Source organism: Triturus cristatus, chromosome 6 (assembly GCF_964204655.1).
Source record: "Triturus cristatus chromosome 6, aTriCri1.1, whole genome shotgun sequence".
Classification (NCBI taxonomy): Eukaryota; Metazoa; Chordata; class Amphibia; order Caudata; family Salamandridae; genus Triturus; species Triturus cristatus.
Genome location: NC_140589.1, coordinates 374,015,780 through 374,024,926, shown reverse-complemented (window position 1 = coordinate 374,024,926; position 9,147 = coordinate 374,015,780).

Sequence of the window (9,147 nt, the reverse complement as noted above, 5' to 3'; positions counted from 1 at the left end):
TTTAAAAAATAGTAGTCAGCATTTTAGAATGGGTGTATCAAGGTTTATATTAGAGCATCAGTATGTGCGTCAGATTTTCACGTGGATGATGTCATGAGTGATGTAATCAGTGATGTCATTTGAGATGTCATTAGTGATGTCATCAGTGATGTCACTGACCATGTCATGAGTGATGTAATATGTGACATCATCAGCAGTGCATTGCAGGCGCGAGAGTTATAGTTAGCTCAACTAACTATCACAGGCGAATTTCTCTGGTTTTATGAGTCAAATGTTCAACTAACTATAACGTCCCTGAAACCTATGTTTTTTTTAGTGAATTTCTAAGGTTTTTTAAATGCTAATTCCTAACTATTATGTCTGTAAAATCTATGTTTTTTTCAGTGAATTTCGAAGGTTTTTTAAATGTTAATTTCATATTTTAATGTTTATAAAACCTATATTTTTTCTATTATATTTTTAAATATTTTGGAACTCTATTATACTTCTTGTTTTTAACTTTAAAAATCATGTAATGTTTTATATCTTCCCCAAAGAATATGTAAAAATTTTTTGGGGGGGGAGAAAACTGCACTCCCATGCTGGTAGCGTACCAAGCTCCATCACCACACGAATCCTATCCGCCATATTGCTAAACTCGTAAATGATGCGCATTTCGTATCCGACGAGTTCGTGGCACCGCGTCCCGCGTAACATCATATACGCATGAAGTCACCCCAGGTACTACTTTGGTATCCGACGGGTACGCAGTACCAAGCCACGCGTTATGTCATGTACGTATGGGGTCGCGCCTGCTGCACGTTGCGGATTCGACGAGTACACGCTGCCAGGCACTGTGTTACGTCACAGATGTATAGTATCGCGCCGGATAGGGCATTCCCTTTTTTTTTGTCTCAAAAGTATATCTAAGTAACTTTAAACAGTATATGAGAGCACGCGAAAATCTAAATTATTTTAAACATTTATATATTTCTAGCTGTAATAAACTTATATAATGATCAATATATTTTGTCAAAATCGCGTCGGGTGCGCGATTTCCATGTGACCTTAAAAAAAAGAATTTGATTGGTTCATAACATTTCCCATTGTAACAGTTGTACCACTCCACCCATTTTACTCATTCTCTCTACAGCGTTTGATGAGAGACACCTCTTCTGCTTAGAAAGCTTTTTTGAAAAATGTTTTCCTGTATACACATATCTTATACTACACACAACATGCAACAATCATCTTGATCATTATTCATGCTCTGTACATTAGCCTTCCACATGTGATTGCCATGCATCTCAAATGTTCCATCAAAAAACAAATGTGTTACACGATCCCCCTGGTGTGTGTGTCTGCACATTATTGTGCTGCCTTTCGGCCTGGGTATTGCTGGCTCTAAGGAGCATCATCAGCCACGGGCAGACTGCACATCCTAGATCACATGCCATCTCATTAACGATAGTTTTTGCCTTCCCGACACATGCAACACTAATCTAAATTGCACACTCCGCGAGGTCAAAACTACAAAAGCAACACACATAAGTACACTTCCTGGCCAGGCAGGAACTGAACAACGCCCAAGTCCCCGGAAAAATTATTCACACCCCTACGCTGGCGTGGCGTACGCAAGCCCAGCCCACTTTGTGTACGTATAAATAGGATAACCACAACGCCACACGTCCCTCTTCTTCTACACTACCTCAAATGATTTGCTGCATCCACCTCACATATCACAATGCGCAATAAAAAAAAAGAAATGGATCCATGAGGTGTACTCCATCCTGGCAATCAACACGGGCTCTAAATTGGGAGCCCTACTGCCCGTCGTCTACGAAAGGTATCAATGATGTGTACACTCTCCTGCAATCAACACTCCATCTGAATTGTGAGCACAGCTGCCTGTAGTGTTTGCTCATACAACAATGACAGCAGGTAAGCAGAGCGACCTGGGTGCACAAGGCCTCCAATTCAGCGCGCTGCGGCGAGAGGGGTGGGGTGCTTCAGCCTAGCTGCGCAGGTCCGAATAAACGATATTGCCATGTGTTATGATGTGATCTTTGACTTCATTCAGTCACATCTCTGTCTCATGTTAAAGACCTGCTGGACTGTACTGTAGGCCTTGAGCCAGCGGGCAGCGCTGCCCTACAGACACCTCTTCAGCGCGGTGCTGCGGGAGGGATGGGATGCATCAGCCATACTGCGCATGTGTGAATAAGAGATATTGCCATGTGTTATCATGTGATCTTTCACCTCATTCAGTCACATCTCTGTCTCATTTTAAAGACCTGCTATACCATAAGGTAGGCCTGAACCTACGGGCAGCGCTGCCCTACAGACACCTGTTGAGGGCGGTTCTGCGGGAGGGGTGGGGTTCATCACCCTGAGTGCGCACGTGCGAAAAAGCGATGTTGCTGTGCGTAATGATGTGATCTCTGACCTCATTCAGTCACATCGGTCTAATTTTAAGGACCTGCTGGACCGTACTGTAGGCCTGAGCCAGCGGGCAGCGCTGCCCTACAGACACGTGGCATTGGCTTTTAGGACACTGTAGTGAGCTCCTTACTAAGTGTACATGCACACAGGCTCCTGCCACTGCATTACACGCGCACATTATGCTTCTAGCATGCGTTCTGTGCCTTTGTATGTGAACGTTGGCATAACATATTATTGTTTAACCTTGTGTATTCTCGTGCACTCCAGCTCCTCTTTGAACCACGATTACCACTAACAGTTGGTAGATCGTACTTCAAAAACGAAGGATGCATTCAACTTCTATTTTCTATCAAGCTTGAAATAAACCTTCATTTACCTCCAGACTTTTCCACCATTAAATTATTTCTCCCTTTTCAGACATTCCATTGATTGCCACAAGAAGGGCGGAGCGGGAGCTGACCCCGCAATGATGCCCTGGCATTCTGACACCTTCCATCGTGGTATCAAGACACCGTCCCCGACCGGAGACCTGGTCTATTGTACAAACATACCCCGGACTAGGAGCTTGCACCAACACGTCGTGGGATACACCAGTGGTGTCGGGTGAACAGTGAAGCCTCGGTGTGCAAGACCTACAATTGAGTACAGTGCGGGGGAAGGGTTTGGGGTGCAGCACCCTGGGTGCACAGGTGCATGCAAGCTATTTTCCCGTACCTAATATTGTAGGACTATATTATCAAACAACGGCGATAACATTATCACCACTTTAGCGACAGGAAACTGCCGCTAAAGCAACAATAAGGGGTTGATAATATGCCCTTGTAAATTCCCATAGATGCCCAGGTTCTCACCAGAAACTGGGCTTCTAAGGGAATTCACAAGGGCATAGTATCAACCCCTTATCGCCGCTTTAGCGGCAGTTTCCTGCCGCTAAAGCGGCGATAATGTCATCGCCCTTCCTTCATAATATGGCCCATAATCTCTGGCCTCATGTATTTAATTTTAAGGACTTGCTGAACCACACTCTTTCTCGCAGACCCCAGCGTCCTAGACAAATGGGTGATGGAGGGTAAACACTAAGAGCTGGGTGCAATAGGCCGACGCTCTGTCTCCTCCTCCCTCTCTTCTTTTGACTCTCCCTCCCCATCTCCCTTCTACCCACTCCCCCTCCCTTCCATTCTCACTATGGTCCTTTCATTTGGACTACCTTTTTTTACCTCTTCCACATAGCACACATACTTATGTTTTATTTTTGTCTTGCAGGTTTCCTACGCTGCGTCCACTGGAGTCCAACCCACGTTTTTTTTATTATACTGTTCTATTAAAGTTACATTTCTATTTATTTCTGTTTTAATAAAGGTTACTTATTTTTTCAAATGAATAACTGAGTGTATAGAGGTCTTCTTTTTCTGATGACAATTGCCTATTGTTTATTGTGAAAATCATCTGTTTATAGAAGATTTTAAGGACATTATTTAATATTACAGTGCATCTACCAAACATAATCTTACTGACTATTAGACAAATGAAGCCTGGCTAATTGTACAACTGCAAGAGTTCTATGAGTGTATCATTTATAACACCATAAGTACTGCCCGTGTGATTACAGAACAAATAAGGCACTACCTAGGACCACCGAGGCTTCAGGGTCTGCCAAGGCCCACCCTGCATATTTAAATAAAGACCCGGAGTGTGGCGATCCCCGGACTTCAGTTGGCCTCGAACCCCCCCGAACAATTAGTAAACAATACCCGTGAAGGTGGCGCTCCCCTAGGCTGCAAAACATCTCTGTGCTCTTCCGCGCCTAATTTACATGTGACATTAAGATCCCCAGTCCGACAGAGACCCTGCAATATAATAATTGGATTGGCCACGGAACATTACCCACCCACCAGGGGCCTCATTTAAAAGAACGGGTGAGACCCCGCTTTTCTTTTTTTTTTGTTCTTTTCTCTCCATTTTTACCATCCGCATCCCCTCTATTACAGCGATACGAGGTTTACCTCCTATCGCTTCAAGTAGTCGAACAAGTATTTGCTATCACAGGGTGGAAGCCATGCACCACCCTCTAATAGCAAACACAAATGTCCAACGAATGCACACCCCGGGACATTGTATGAGCTGCGCCTGAGAGGTCGCCCTCCCTACTTCCATGATGCATTTGTTAATATAAGTGCATACTAACACTACTTACACACGTGTAGTACAGCGAAGAAGCAGAGGAAGCGCAAAATCTAAAAATATAAATCCTACCAGAAGTCGGATGACATAGTTCAATGAGCCGAAGACCCTGGCATGAATAGAAACAGCTACACGAAGAAAACGGGTCTTCAGCACAACGCAAGCAATTTTTAAATATCGCTGAGTGGTGCCTTCTTTTTGCCTTCTCCCACTCTTCGCCAAATTTATGTAGTGAAGAAGCAGACAGCAGTGAATCCAATAAGTAGATTTATTACAAGAAAACAAGACACCTGAAACAACCACCAACAGGAGTAGACAGCAAAGCAACCGTCGAATCCAGCACTATGTACAAACTCCGCAATGTTCCCTTCATGACAGCCCTACATTCTAACATTACATACTGAGGGCCATATTATCAAGGAATGGCGTTAAAATTATCGCTGCTTTAGCGGCAGGAAACTGCCGCTAAAATGGCGATAATGGGCTTGATAATATGCCGTAGAGAATTCCAATAAAAGCCCATGTTCTCGTGTTAACGTGGGCTTCTATTGGAATTCTCTACGGCATATTATCAAGCCCATTATCTCCGTTTTAGCTGCAGTTTTCTGCCGCTAAAGCGGCGATAATTTTAACGCCGTTCCTCGGTAATATGCCCCTTAGATTCTAGTAGAATTACATACTAACATTCTACTATGACTTACAATGGAATACTACACAGAGCACATGACTTTACAGCAATGAGCTCATAGTTTCATCCACGAGTCTTGACACCGGTAGGGGTAAGACTTTCGCTTCCCACTCCCTATATTGTATAAACATAAACTAACACTTGTTCCACAAGTATGCTACAGTGCCCGGAGCACATCACTTTACAGCAATGAGCTCACAATTTAGGCTCACGGTTTAATCCCCGAGTCTTCACACCTGTAGGGATGAGTAGTTCGCTTCCCACTCCCTATATACTATAAACGCATGCTAACACTACTTACACACTTATACTACAGCGGCTAGTATCTTACACCGCCCAGAACCCATCACTTTACAGCAATCAGCTTGGTTTCATCCCCAAGTCTTCACACCGGTAGGCGTAACTACTTTGCTTCCCGCTTCCGGTATACTATCAACACACAGTAGCGGTCAGTAGTTCGCTTCCCACTCCCTGTATGGTATAAACGCCTACTAACACTACTTGCACACGTATGCTACAAACACCAGACCACATCACTTTACAGCAATGACCTCACGGTTTAGACTCTCGGTTTCATACCCGAGTGTAGCACCATATCATATCACCACCATGCCACTCTGAGCAACACCGCACTTTCAGACCGTTAACAGTGATAACTACCTACTGGCAACCACCAGTAGGTAATCAATAACAAATTACAATAGTTCCTTGATTCTTTTAGCTTTCAAAAATTCTCTCTATTACTGTCTTTCTACTTTTCCATATAGTTTTTTTAATATTCAAGTACACATCGAAGTCAGAAATGCAACGTATTCTATCAACACACTTTCTAGAACATTCTACAACACGTGGATGTTAAAAGTTCATCAATTTTTTTACACCTAACGATATTTTTTTTGCAACATTTTCTTGAACATTTAACGGCACATGCAGGTTAAAAGTTCACGATTGTGTTAAGTTCGAACAGTGCCTTCCAAATGCAAGTAGCAGGTGTGGTTGCGTTGTGAAAATGTTATCCTATAATATGTACTATAATATGTACGAGCAAACTGCTTTTTCTTAACCAATCACAAACATACTTTTCCACAAAACGAATGTGCACCCTACTTTTAAAAAACAATGCTTTTCATCTTCCAATCAGGTACCGTTTTGTATGCGAAAAGAAACTAGTTCCCCATCTTTAAACATATTTCTTATTCTACGAAGGAACTGCATGAGCTACAGACATCTTTCCATACCTTCCAGCCATACCTTCAAAATGCTAGTGTGGATCGTAGGACATAGCTATGTTTTCTGGTGCAAGAGGTATGCAGAACAGAGACGTATTGACTTAGACCTAGGTTTACAAAATGTGAACATTAAATGGTTTGGACAGAGAGGATTGAAATAGCACTAATTGTTGCCTTTGGTTAAAACCTGTTTGCATCTCTAACACCCTGACCTCATGATTGTGCGCTGTGGTAGAAACGACCTGGGCACATTTACTGGGGTAGATTTGGAAATGCTTATGAAGGACACCTTTACACAATTGGTGTTACTTTTGCCTCAAACTGTCTCTATATATTCCAATATATGCCAAAAACAGTAGTGGAAATGGTCCAAACAATCTTGGAAAAAAGTCAACAAAGCTGTCTCTGCATACCTCAGAGACCACAAAATGTTGTCCAGATACAACAACTCCTTACGTTTTGATATGGCGGATATTTACAGAAGTGATGGAGTCACTTCACAGATCAGGGAAACCGAGTTTTCCTGAATAACTTGAAGTTGTGCATCCGCACTTATATGTATTTCTAACTAATGAACACAAGGGCTCTTTTTAGAGCTACCCTATAACTTACAACTTAGGCCCCCTATTTTAGGGCCATATAACTCCCACACCCTCGCCAAAATGTATTCTCCACATAGCTGTGGTGCAGCGGCCAGACCATCTCACTTTGCAGCACAGACCTCTCGCTTTGATCTCCAGCTCTACTCACCCATAGGGGTGAGTAGTTTGCGCTCTACAAATACCATATTGATTTACCTTCGCACTCTCTATACAACACCACCTAAGCACCATACACAAGCTACAATGTTCTAAACAAAAGTTCATCCAAGTACCTATAACTACATGCTGAACCTACTTGCACAGATGTGGCACAGCGGCCAGAGCACATGACTTCACAGCATATGACACACAGTTTGGGCTCACACTTTAATCCCCGACTCCGGCAGCAGCTCAGCTTAGCAACATGAGACTCTAGACAATACCTCACATATATTCCGGTACCCCAGGACTTTCATACCAGTACGGGTTATTAGTTCGTCCTAGTAGTTATAAACACATCCGGACACTACTTCCACAACTGTAGTGCAGCGGCCACGGCACATGACTTCACAGCATAAGACACACAATTTGGGCTCACGCTTTAATCCCCGAGTCCCACACCAGCTCACCTTACCCGCATCAGACTCTACCCACCCCACAGAGGTTACAGTGCTCCTACCCTCCTATTTCCCCTTTTTTTCCCCCTTTTTTCACCTTACTCGCTTCAACGGAATCACAAAATGGCAGCCAACACTTCCTAGTTGCAACCGCTCGCACCGCTCGCAGCAAATCAGCAACAAGCTTGTAACGCTTCAAACAATCAGATGGCAGAATTCCTAAATATCGATCTCTGTAAATTTCGATATTTCTCAAAAACTACTGAACAAATTTACACCAAATAAACACAAGTGTGCTTTCTAGACCAAGACCCTTCTCCCTGCCAAATTTGGGGTAATTCCGTTCACCCGTTCGACCTGTAGCCTTGTCTAAAGTTTCCTATGGAAATTAACATGTAGAAAACACGTTTTGGGACCCCTTTTTTTCTCGGCCACCCCTTGACGAATCACCCCCAAACTTTTAACATAGGAGCTGATCTCAACAAAGAATTGGTTTTGAAAATTTTGCGAAGATTCGCCAATTGGCGCCAAAATTACTGCGAATAGAATGTTGCCATTTTCCTATAGTAACTAGGTCCTAACTACAACTACCTACTGGCAACCGCCAGTAGGTGAAATAAATATATATATATATATTCAAAAATAAGATTCTCCTTGGTATATAAGAAATAATCGTCCAGCACTCCAGAAGGGTTGAATCACTCAGATCTTTATTTAGATGATCAACTTATATATATATACATATATATATATATTACCTACTGGCGGTCGCCAGTAGGTAGTTATAGTTAGAACCGAGTTTGCTAATAACTTTGGCGTCGTTTGACAAATCTTTGTGAAATTCTACCAAAAGAAAGTCTATCCAGGTCAGCTCCTATCCTGAAAGTTTGGGGGTGATTCGTCAAGCGGGGCTGAGAAAAAGGGGGGTTCCAAAACGCGTTTTCCCCATGTTAAATTCCATAGGATATTTTGCGACGAGCTACAGCCCGAACTGCTGAGCGGAATTACCCCAAATTTGGCAGAAAGGTAGAGCTTGGTTCAGAAAGCGACCTTTTTTTATATGGTGTAAATTCGTTCAGTAGTTTTGGAGAAATTCAAAAAATTCAAAAAATAAGAGTCAAAAAATCAATTTCCCATCGGAAACTTTGTGCAAGGCTACAGCTGAAACTACTGAACGGAATTACCCCAAATTTGGCGGGTTAGAAAGCGACTTTTTTTTAAATCATGTAAATCCATTCAGTAGTTGCAGAGAAATTAGAAAAATACAAGTTTTGATATATGGGCGGAGCCTAAGTGCCGTGCACGAACTTCACTGTGATTGGCTGCGAACACTCCAAACCAGGAAGTGTTGGCAGCCATCTTGTTTGTCGGTAGAAGCGAATCGCCAGAAAACAGAGATACAAATTTAGAAAACAAGAGTAGGGGGCAGG